Source organism: Nylanderia fulva, unplaced genomic scaffold, assembly GCF_048542155.1.
Source record: "Nylanderia fulva isolate GAGA-0341 unplaced genomic scaffold, ASM4854215v1 Scaffold301, whole genome shotgun sequence".
Taxonomy (NCBI): domain Eukaryota; kingdom Metazoa; phylum Arthropoda; class Insecta; order Hymenoptera; family Formicidae; genus Nylanderia; species Nylanderia fulva.
This window is the reverse complement of record NW_028190370.1, coordinates 88,824-99,763: the sequence shown is the minus strand read 5'-3', so window position 1 is coordinate 99,763 and position 10,940 is coordinate 88,824. Positions and strand designations below refer to the sequence as shown.

The window sequence follows — 10,940 nt, the reverse complement described above, 5'->3', positions numbered from 1 at the left end:
TTCACGCTACTCTGGCCGAATTTACACTTCGCGTGGTTGATGACCCCGTATTCTCGTAGGCGCTCGAACAACATTCGCAGGTGTTCGCGATGTTCTTCCTCCGATGATGACGCGACGAGGATGTCATCGATGTATGCGTAACAAAAATCGAAATCGCGCAGAACCTCATCTATGAAGCGCTGGAATGTCTGCGCCGCGTTGCATAATTCGAACGACATGTACGGAAATTCGTACATGCCGAACGGCGTGGTGATCGCCGTTTTCGGCACGTCTCTTTCCGCAACCGGAATCTGGTGATACGCGCGCACCAAATCCAACGTTGTAAAGACTGTCTTTCCGGCGTGAGCCTGCGCGAAATTCTGTATGTGTCGCACCGGGTAGCAATCAGGGATCATTCGCGCGTTTAATGCCCTGTAGTCTCCGCAGGGCCGCCATTCCTCGCCTTTCTTTGGCACCATGTGCAGGGGAGCCGACCAGCAACTATTCGAAGGTCGTGCGACCCCGGCTTCCACCATTTTCCGAAATTCTTGTTTTGCCGCCGCCAATCGGTCCGGAGCGAGTCTCCGCGGTCTGCACGCGACGGGTGGTCCCGGTGTCGTTTCTATATAATGCCGCGTGGCATGGATCGCGCCTCCCGGACGCCCGTCCGGCCTCGCGATGTCTGCGTACTGCTCCAGCAATCGGTGGTACTGAGTCTCTCCCGTAATTGTCTTGACGCTGGGTGCATCACACTGGATGCAACGTCCACGCGCGGTTAGACTCGTCAGTTGATCAATCAGACGCGATCCGCGTAAGTCCACCAGCAGCCCGTAATGCGAGAGAAAATCGGCGCCGATTATCGGTCTCGAGACGTCCGCGACCATGAACTGCCACGAAAACGCCCGTCGTAATCCGAAATTTAATTGTAAAGTCTCCGTTTCATACGTAAAAATTGGTGTACCATTGGCGGCCGAAAGTTCGTAGGTGGATCTCTGTCGTGGGCCTCGAACCATCTTCCGAGGATACACGCAGAGATCTTCACCTGTGTCGATTAAAAAAGTCACTTTAGAGCTTGCGTCGGTCACAAATAGGCGTCGCGTACCGTGGCCTGAGTCGCTCGCCGCCACTAGCGACCGGCCCCTGCGTTTCCCTGCTACATCGAGCAGGGTGCTCTGCATTGTCTAGCATCCGCCCCGAATTGCCAGTGATACCAGCACATACCACTGGCCGGCGGATCGCGACCTCCCGATCGCGTGCACGGGCGCGAACGCGAACGCGGACGACGTCGATCGTCATCTCGACCTCCTCGATAGCGCTCACTGCCGATCGCCTCAATTGATTTTCGAATTGCCGCCATCTGCTCCGCGATCTCCTGCTGCATCGTCAGCCGCATCTGCGCCAGCCGCACCTCGAATTCCGCTTCTAGAGACGCGGGATCACTCGCGCTTTGTCTCTGAGGCGCTACGGCTCTCGCCGCCTCCGCTACTTGGAACACCGGCGCCCGGGTCGCCTCGATTATCGCGTCTGCGATATCCGTCAACTGTTCTGGCGTGTCCTCCGTTCGCGTCACTAAATGCGGCTGAATGTACGCCGGCAGCCGACTCAGCCAGATCGTTCGTAAGACCTGGTCGCCCACGACACTTCCGGCGAGACCGCGCAGGTGCCGCAAGAACTACGACGGCTTACGATCCCCGATTTCTTCGTGCTCGAGGAGTCTTCGGGTTTTGTGCTCCTGCGACAAGCTGAGCCGTTTAATCAGCTCCGATTTTAGAGTCTCATATGCGCGTTCCGCGGGCGGATTCATGATCACGTCGCGCACTTCGACCGTATAGCGCGGTCCGATGCCGTCAGCGCGTAACCGAATTTCGTCGCGTCAACCGTGATTCCGGCGGCTTGGAAACTCCGGTCGACGATACTGAACCAGAGTTCAGAGTCTGACGGCGTGAACTCTGGCATCCGCATGCCCACGCTGCTCACCTCAGGGGCGGGTAAAAAATACTCTAGCGGCTGTTCGTATCTCGCCGGTTGCATCCCGAGCAGATTCATCGGCATTCCGTGGAGTCGCGGCTGCTCCAGCACTCGTGCTTCCGGCTCCGTCAGCGGAGCGCTCGTTTCTTCGTCTCGTGTCACCACCATTGCACACCACTGCACTGATAATCCGTGTGATCACAAAAAATCACGAATTCCCGCTCGTTCGCGATCACGTCGGGACGTCACCACTTTAGTGTTTTCGCGCGTTACTTTCGTCTCGCGCGGCGCGATTACTTATTCGCTTCGATACGAGTCGGGAATTAAAGAATGATGAGACAGTAATTGCATATAATTCAAAGTATATTCTTGAACACAACTTTAAATGTCGATACATGCATATACGATCGTTCGGATTTATAATGTGCGTCCGTACGCGGCGACTGTCAAGAACGGAATCTTTCGCATGTAACAATGTTTTACCTATCTCTTGCCTCAAAACGCCCTTCGCTAGACTTCGAGAGGCTTCGCGAATTTTCTATATGTTTTACTTGCTTTGTTTCTGTACTACTCGTCTTTCGTCTCGTCTGTTATATTTATTTCTATTTATTTATGTCTCGGTGACCGTGTTTGTATACGTGTTTATCGCTCGTTTATTTCAGGGAAGTATGTGACGATGTAATCGCCACATTATTATTACATTTATTTAAATAACTTCTAATTTCAAGCCACTAAAAGTATTACGTAATAATTGTTCAAGATTTAAATTACATACATTATGTGTTTTTGGAATATCAATAATATTATTCACTGTTTTAATGCTTTTGTCCCGACAATGTAGGCGTTTTCGTAAAATATACACTTCTCTTTTCAAGTTTATTTCTTTCTCTGTTATTGTTTTTTTTTTTTTAATTCTCTTTGGCGAAACTTGCGTACAAATATCAACCGATTTTCTTTTCTGAAATAAAATAATTAATTTTATATACTCAATAAGATAGTTATTAGTTCAGTTTCCAAGTAAATAAAGTTTATAAAACTTAATTTAGGAATAAGCATTTTTTTTAAAACTGTACAGCTTATAAATATAATTAATTTATAAATTATAATTTTTTGTTTAATTGATTCTAAGTGAAAGCATCTAATTCTAATCCAGTTTTTTAATTTAAAATTCTCCTTACAAATTCTTTTAAAATATATAAGCAATTTGAACGAGAAAAACGTAGAGTAGTTAAGACTGGAAAACTATTCTCACTTAATGTTCTTTTCACTCTAATTGCAATAAATAAGAAATGCAAATATTTTTATTATTATGTCTTTATCTAAAATGTTTTGTTTATTTATACTAATATGACGATTACATCGTCACATACATCCCGAAAATTAGCGATCGAAAACATTCATACGAATACAGACACACACATGCGAAAAAGTATCGAGACACAGGCAAATACAAATCAAAACATAACAGACGAGACAGAGAGACGAAAGACGAGAAGCACAGAGACAAATATCGAAACGTTAAGAGACAAAGGAAATAAAAAGGATATAAAATTCTCGAAGCCTCTCGAAGGAGACGAAAGATAGGAAGAACGATTTTGCGTTCGGGAGATTCGGTTGTCGACTGTAACCGCGTACGAACGTATATATACGAACGATTTATATTTCACTTCTATCTTCGAAATCATGTACAAACTCTTATAAAGACTTTTCGTTACCGGAGAATATACCGTATATATATATATATATGTGTGTGTAATTAACGCCTCTCTTTATTTTAATTCTTGCCTCGTACCGCCTAATAATTCCTCACGGTAGTTAAATTAACCTGAGCAGTTTCTCTTCTGTTTTATTTTTATTAGATGTATAAAAAATACAAGTAGATGGAATAGCATTTGTACGCATTATATTGCCTTTGATGTTGGCGTTTCTAGTTAATATGCATTTTTGGTAAAATGTTTTAGTTCTCATTGGTGCGTAGGATCGTGAAATAACTTAAGAGACTTTATATAATATGTAAAAATCAGACTGTTTAATTTTGCAAGAGCAAGTAGATTACATTTCGCGGGATGCCGGATGATGTTTTTACCGACCGAATGCGAGAATATTTAGTTTTTTTTATATAACTTTTTATTGACTATACTGATCAATAAATCCTTTTCCACGATTAAAATACTTATAAAAACGGACCGCTCTAGCTATGTTTGCATATATAAATTATATAAAAATCAAAAATTACAGTTTTGTTATCAGCTTTTTTTGTGTCAGTTCGTAATAATACTTATTTAATAAAAAAGTTCTGCAGTTTGTCTGTGCATAAAATATAGTATACGCGGTAAGGATAATATGAAGAATTATTAGTAAACGATTAAAAGTGAGATTGCAAGTCTAATAAAAAAGTTATATATTAAAAACATTTTTACGCGTATGTGTTGTATACGTGCATATGTTTAGATATGTGTGGTGCTAACCTATCATGTGTATATGTGTATACGTGCATATGTTTAGATATGTGTGATGCTAACCTATCGGAGTTCGGCCATCGCTCCGGCATCCCCCGCGAGCCCGAAAAAAATTTATGACGGTTTGTCATAGATTGAAGAATTCCCATAGACAGCGTCTAACTTCGCCTTTATTTTTTTATACGTTTTCCCATCTAAAAGTAAAAAGCGGATCGATATTGCTATTTTTTCATTGTATCAAAAAATACTAAACACGTAACACGTTTAATACAAATGGTTGTCAAATCAAAACTATAATATCGTCGTTTGAAAGATGATAAAGCCCTGCGCACAATAGGAAAAATATTAAATATTAAATATTAAATATTAATCAATTAAAATTAATATTAATTAAAATTAATATTCGCTAGTGGTGAAAATAAGCTTAGAAAACTTGACTTCGACGTAACTAGCAAATTTTATTTAATTCTTTTACGACGTTTCGACCATTTGGTTGTGGTTTTTTTCAACTGAAATTTCCATCAATTAAACTGAGATTAACGTAACATCACACTGGTGTTATTTAAAATCGAAAGTTAAAAGTTAAAAGAGGAACACGTCCCATCGTTATGTTTCGTCAACGACTCGACATTATAACGATGGGACGTGTTCCTCTTTTGACTTTTAACTTTCGATTTTAAATAACACCAGTGTGATGTTACGTTAATCTCAGTTTAATTGATGGAAATTTCACTTGAAAAGAACCACAACCAAATGGTCGAAACGTCGTGAAAGAATTAAATAAAATTTGCTAGTTACGTCGAAGTCAAGTTTTCTAAGCTTATTAAATATTAAATACTACATATTAAACAGATCGAGTGAGAGAGAGAAAAAATCCTCTCTCTCTCTCTTCCCTCTTTCTCCCCCCCCCCCCCCCTCTCTCGCTCTCTCCTGTTTAATATTTAATATTTAATATTTTTCCTATTGTGCGTAGGACCTAATACACGATGATAATGTCAACTTTCTTCAGCAATGTCACTTGTCTGCAAACACTTATTGATCCACCTTCGTATGTGATTCGATTATTAAGGTTGAATGTGTCGATATAATCGCCACAGTACGCCTCCGCCAGTGCTATACCGATAGTACGATATGCAATGATATTGTATTAACGCGAGCCTGACATGCGCAGACTTCGTACCGCTTGTCGGACGCCGAAAAATAAATTTGTACAGGGAATTTCCGATACATACACATCATTATGTCGGGTTGGCTATCTGCTTACAGACAGGGGCATGCTTTAGAAAAAGAAGTCGACTTTATCACTCTATATACATATACAATGAACACTTATGAAATTAGATAATATAGATAAAATATATATTTAATAATATATTTAAAATAACATCAGTAAAAAATAATAACCAATTTTACTAAAATTTTACTAAAAAATATTTTTTGATTTATCTTATAATTTTTATCTATAAATATAATAAGTCATATAATAAATGTATATTAAATACAATAAGTCATAATAAATTTATATTATTATAATAAAAATATAAGTCATATAATAAATTTATTTTATGACTTATTATATGTACCAAAAATGTATTATATAATTTATAAATATTATATTTATAGATAAAATTTATTATATAACTTATTATATTTATAAATAAAAATTATATTAAAGATAAATTAAAAAATATTTTTTAGTAAAAATTTAGTAAAATTGGTTATTATTTTTTACTGATGTTATTTTATATATATTATTAAATATATATTTTATCTATATTATCCAATTTCACAAGTGTTCACTGTATGTGTGATATGTGTATGTGTGTACAGAGTGATAATGTCGACTTCTTCCTTTTCTCATAAAACATGCCCCTGTTGGTAAGCAGATAGGCAACCCGACATAATGTGTATGTATCGGAAACACCCTGTACAAAAAATGATACATTTTTTTAAATTTTATCTATATATTTAAGTTTAAAAATAATAATTTATAATAATAGGGCGGCCACTGCGGCCGCCTCTTCCTCGGGTACCTCTTTCTTCTCGGTCGCTGGAGACATTAGCGGTCGATGTCGTCGGTGTCGGTGTCGAACTTCGTGCTCTGCTATCCCGCCATTTAAAAAACCTGGCACGATTTATTGTGTTTCTGAAAATATAAATAAGTAATAAGTAAATGATATAATAATGTATAGGGTATATATAGTATATATATAAACTAAAATGAATAAATAAAATAATGTACCTTTTTTTGGCCGGCGGCTTGCATTCCGGCGGCTGCAGCTGCTGCTGCTGCATGTTGTTCTTGCTGCTGCTGCCGTAACAATGATTGTACTTGTCCTATTATTATATTTTGTTGCTGCAACAATTGTTGTATCAACTGCTCCAAATTATCTCTTTCTGAAATAAAAATAAAATAAACATTATACAAATTAAAGAAGATAAAAACTAAATATGCACTTTCTCAAAAATATTTTTTTTTACAAAAGTAATAATTACATATTTTACGGGACACTTTATGCTATAGTGTTTCACGTTTCGCACTTTAAACAGCAAACTGAATCGATAACCGATTGCCTGTTTTTCTTTTCTCCGTATTTTGTTTTGTTTTGACATGTATTCGTTGTGTATGTGTTTCATATACTTGATAATGTAGAAAGCGTTTTATCATATATAATATAAATATTTTTCAATTTAAATTATTTTTATATCATGTGTATGTGTTTTATACTTCATAATGTAAAAAGCGTTATATCATGTATAATATAAATATTTTTCCATCTAAATTGTTTTTATATCATGTGTATGTGTTTCATACTTGGGCGTTATATCATATATATATATAAAGTTTTCTGCATTATCAAGTATGAAACACATACACATGATATAAAAACAATTTAATTTGAAAAATATTGAAATTTTTATCTTCATGAAAAGAGCACTTAACTCTTAGAATATATAATGCATGATTTTATATAATCAAAGCCTCTTTTCTTGAAATCATCAAGCACTTAAAATCGAAGTATATTTGGGTGATTTATTTATTATTCTGTACTATTTTACGTAAGTCACTTTTGCGATTTTTCTGTGAAATTTTTTCGTGGCATTTCTGTGATATCTTATATACTTGCGATTTAACGTATTATTTTATACATCTTATAAAATCTTGATACACACAGGAAGCTGAATCAATTACGTGAGCATTGTTTGATCTTTGTTATTGTTATTATTGTTGTTGTTATTGTTATTGTTGATATTTGTTATTGTTGTATAATTGTTATTGTGCAAAAAAGATTGAAATTTTTTACAATTTTTAAATATTTTATAAAAAACCACTCCTCAACGTTTAAAGTCGACCAGACTGGCGATAATTTATTATAAATAATTATTTGAAATACAACGTTTCGGCTGTCATTGCAGCCCTTTTCAAGTACATCAAATTTCAAACAGTAAATCAACTTCTATGCAAACGACCGACAATGTTAACGCTTGTTTTGATTAAGTTGATTTACTGTTTGAAATTTGATGTACTTGAAAAGGGCTGCAATGACAGCCGAAACGTTGTATTTCAAATAATTATTTATAATAAATTATCGCCAGTCTGGTCGACTTTAAACGTTGAGGAGTGGTTTTTTATTAATTATTACTGGCAACCTTAAGGATTATTATTGATTTTAAATATTTTATTATTTTTTAATATTATATTTTTAATACTATCTCTTTCTATATTATATTTTCCATAATTATATTCATATAATTATATTATATAATATAAATATGAATTTTATTTAAATATTATAATATGAATATAAATTTATAATATAATATTACAATAAGTAAAGAGCTGTGAAAAAAAACATTTAACACTGTCACGCATATAAAAAGCGAGAAGCAAGAAGGAACAATTCGTCATCTTATTATCGGTGAGTGAGAAGAACAGAAAATATATCTGTCTTTTTCTATTATCCAAAGCCCGAAGCTAGCCGAGACCAGCCGAACCTAAAGGCCGTTTTGCGTTACGGCTCACCTCCACCACACACGGTTGCCCGTTGCCCGTTGCTATGGGTGAATTGGCATCTCTCCCCAAGCCGGCGCGCACTCCATCGATCGATCTCGTCATCATGGCCATGCGTTGCCGACTCCTCCCCGCTGCCTCCTAACTCGTGCTCTTAAAGAATATACACGGGCTTTAGACGGTTTATTATAATCGTTTTGCCCTTGCCGTGCACACGCACGACAATGACCTTGTCGCTGCGGCTGACTACCGCGTATAGTCCTTCACATGGCGCCTGCAACATTGTCTTTGGTCCGCCCTGTCGCATGAAAATCTGCTCGGCCGTCGCCAAATCCCTGCAAACGAACGGCCGTCGCTCGCCGTGTCGAATCCCGTCCATCGGTCGCAGTCTCTGAAGCTATTTGCTTAGCGCTCCAGCAAAATCGGCGGCGTCGTCCTCGTCATTCGTCAGTCGCCGACTCAGGAACTGTCCCGGGATTCTCAATGTCTGGCCATACACCAGCTCGACTATAGTCGCCCATATGTCGTCCTTCCATGTTGCTCGGATCCCGAGTAGAACAGTCGGCAGCACCTCGGTCTAGCGGCTGTTTTGCTGGCACTTGATCGCCGCCTTGAGCTGGCGATAGAACCGTTCGACCATTCCGTTCGCCTGTGGGTGGTATGCCGTCGTCCTCAAGTATCGTGCTCTCGTGATCTCGCTCAGCCGTCGGAAAAGATTGGACTCGAACTGGCCATCGTAAATTAGAGAGGCGACCCGAATCGGCAGATCCATCCCTCGTAGAACACTCTCGCAACCGCTTCAGGCCATCGTGTGAAACACTCCACACACGTGAAACAATATCACCCTGTGAGACTGCCATTATGATGATGTTCAGGTGGATGTGCTCGAATCTGCTGGATGGAGCAGCAAATCTAGCGGTGCCGAGACATACCGCGACACCTTGGATTGCTAGTAGGGCACACAAGAATAAACTTAATTACGCAACGGTCCATATTCATTGACGGCCAAACGTAGCGCTGCTTACTCGTCGATTTTATTCCTGGATGCGCCAGGTTATGCACCAGGTCGAATGCGGTTCGGCAAAAAGGCCTTATTAAAAAACGGTCATGGCGTTAGCGTTGCTGTGTCGCAGTATATTGCTATTCCGGTTCCGGGAATCTTCACCTTGTCGAGACCAAAGTTCAGACTCTCACTGCAAATACCTCTTGAGCTTCTCGTCATCTTCCTGCGACTCCGCCAGTGCAGCAAAAGAACGCAACTCCTCGATCCTCGACAGTGCGTCCTCGACAGTCCACCACGACATTCTTCTCGCCCGTCACGTGCCGAATGTCAGTAGTAAATTGTCCGTTATAGTCCAAATGACGGAACTGGCGCGGCAAGCTCTTCTCGAAGAGTTTCTGTCGAAAAGTAAAATTATCGGCTTATGTATCGCGAATATGCGTGCATCCAACAAATGTTGAAAATGCTTGACCACCAGGTATATCACCAACAGCTCTCTATCGAAAACGCTATATTTTAATTCGACTGGACTTAGCTTCTTCGAGAAGAAAACTAACGGCTCCCAGCCGTCGCTGCCTCGCTGTTGTAAGATCGCGCCGATGCTTTATTCGGACGCGTCGGTAAACAAAGCGAGCTCCGCGTTCATCCTGAGGTGCCTCAAAAGTGCGGCTTCGACCAAGCTTTCCCTCGATGTCTCGAATGCTCGTTGAATCCGCGGCGTCCACGATATCGACGTCTTGCCCTTCACATTGCTATGGAGGAGGTCGTTGAGTGGTGCCAAAATCTCGGCGGCTTTTGGCAGGAATCTTTAGTAAAAATTTACCATGCTTAAATATCTCCAGAGATCTCTCTTCGGATTATTCGGATCTATCTGACACACAAAGATCGTATCCACTCGCAGGCGAGTGACAGCGGTCGAATCCCCTCATCGAAAATCTCGTATCCGATGAATTCTACCTTCCGACAGCCGAACACGCATTTCGCGGGGTTGATCATTATTCCGTATTCTCGCAGACGCTCAAATAACGCTCGTAGATGCTTATAATGTTCCTCTTGCGACGACGATGCAACGAAGATATCACTGATGTACGCGTAACAAAATTCGAAGTCGCGCAGAATTTTATATATACAATCTGCGGACCAATCGCTTCGTCGTCCCGAAATAATATTTTTCTTCTCGTACTTGACAACCGATCGCGAACTGATTTTCACACTCGATTGTCAGAAAAGGTCTTTTCTATTATGCACAGATCACGTCAAAATCATCACTTTAGTTCTCGTTGGTGCGTGAGATCATAAAATAATTTGAAAGACTTTACATTTTCCTTTGTTTCCTTAAAAAGTGTATGTTAGTCGATTACTTGAATATTTCGAAGCGTTGTTTTCTGCGATGCTGGATGATTGGATGCTAACGCGTTGCGATATATTCGTGGTTAGAGTAGGTGCGTAGCGTTTGAGCACCTCGTAATGTAACAATAATGTGTTCTATTATGTACATAATTTGAATTCCCAAATTTCTATT

The 10,940-nt window shown here is 39.5% G+C and overlaps 1 long non-coding RNA gene and 1 pseudogene across 1 annotated transcript; both read right to left on the bottom strand.

The window, feature by feature from the left end:
* Positions 1-1,105: 1,105 nt before the first annotated feature.
* Positions 1,106-2,115, bottom strand: LOC146722522 (uncharacterized; annotated as a pseudogene).
* Positions 2,116-6,202: 4,087 nt separating this feature from the next.
* On the bottom strand, positions 6,203-10,098 carry LOC114938100 (uncharacterized). Its single transcript, XR_003821009.2, has 4 exons — positions 9,444-10,098; positions 8,431-9,367; positions 6,649-6,803; positions 6,203-6,552 (listed from the first exon to the last, which is right to left on the bottom strand). It is a non-coding gene; the product is annotated as an uncharacterized LOC114938100 (long non-coding RNA).
* Positions 10,099-10,940: the final 842 nt, after the last annotated feature.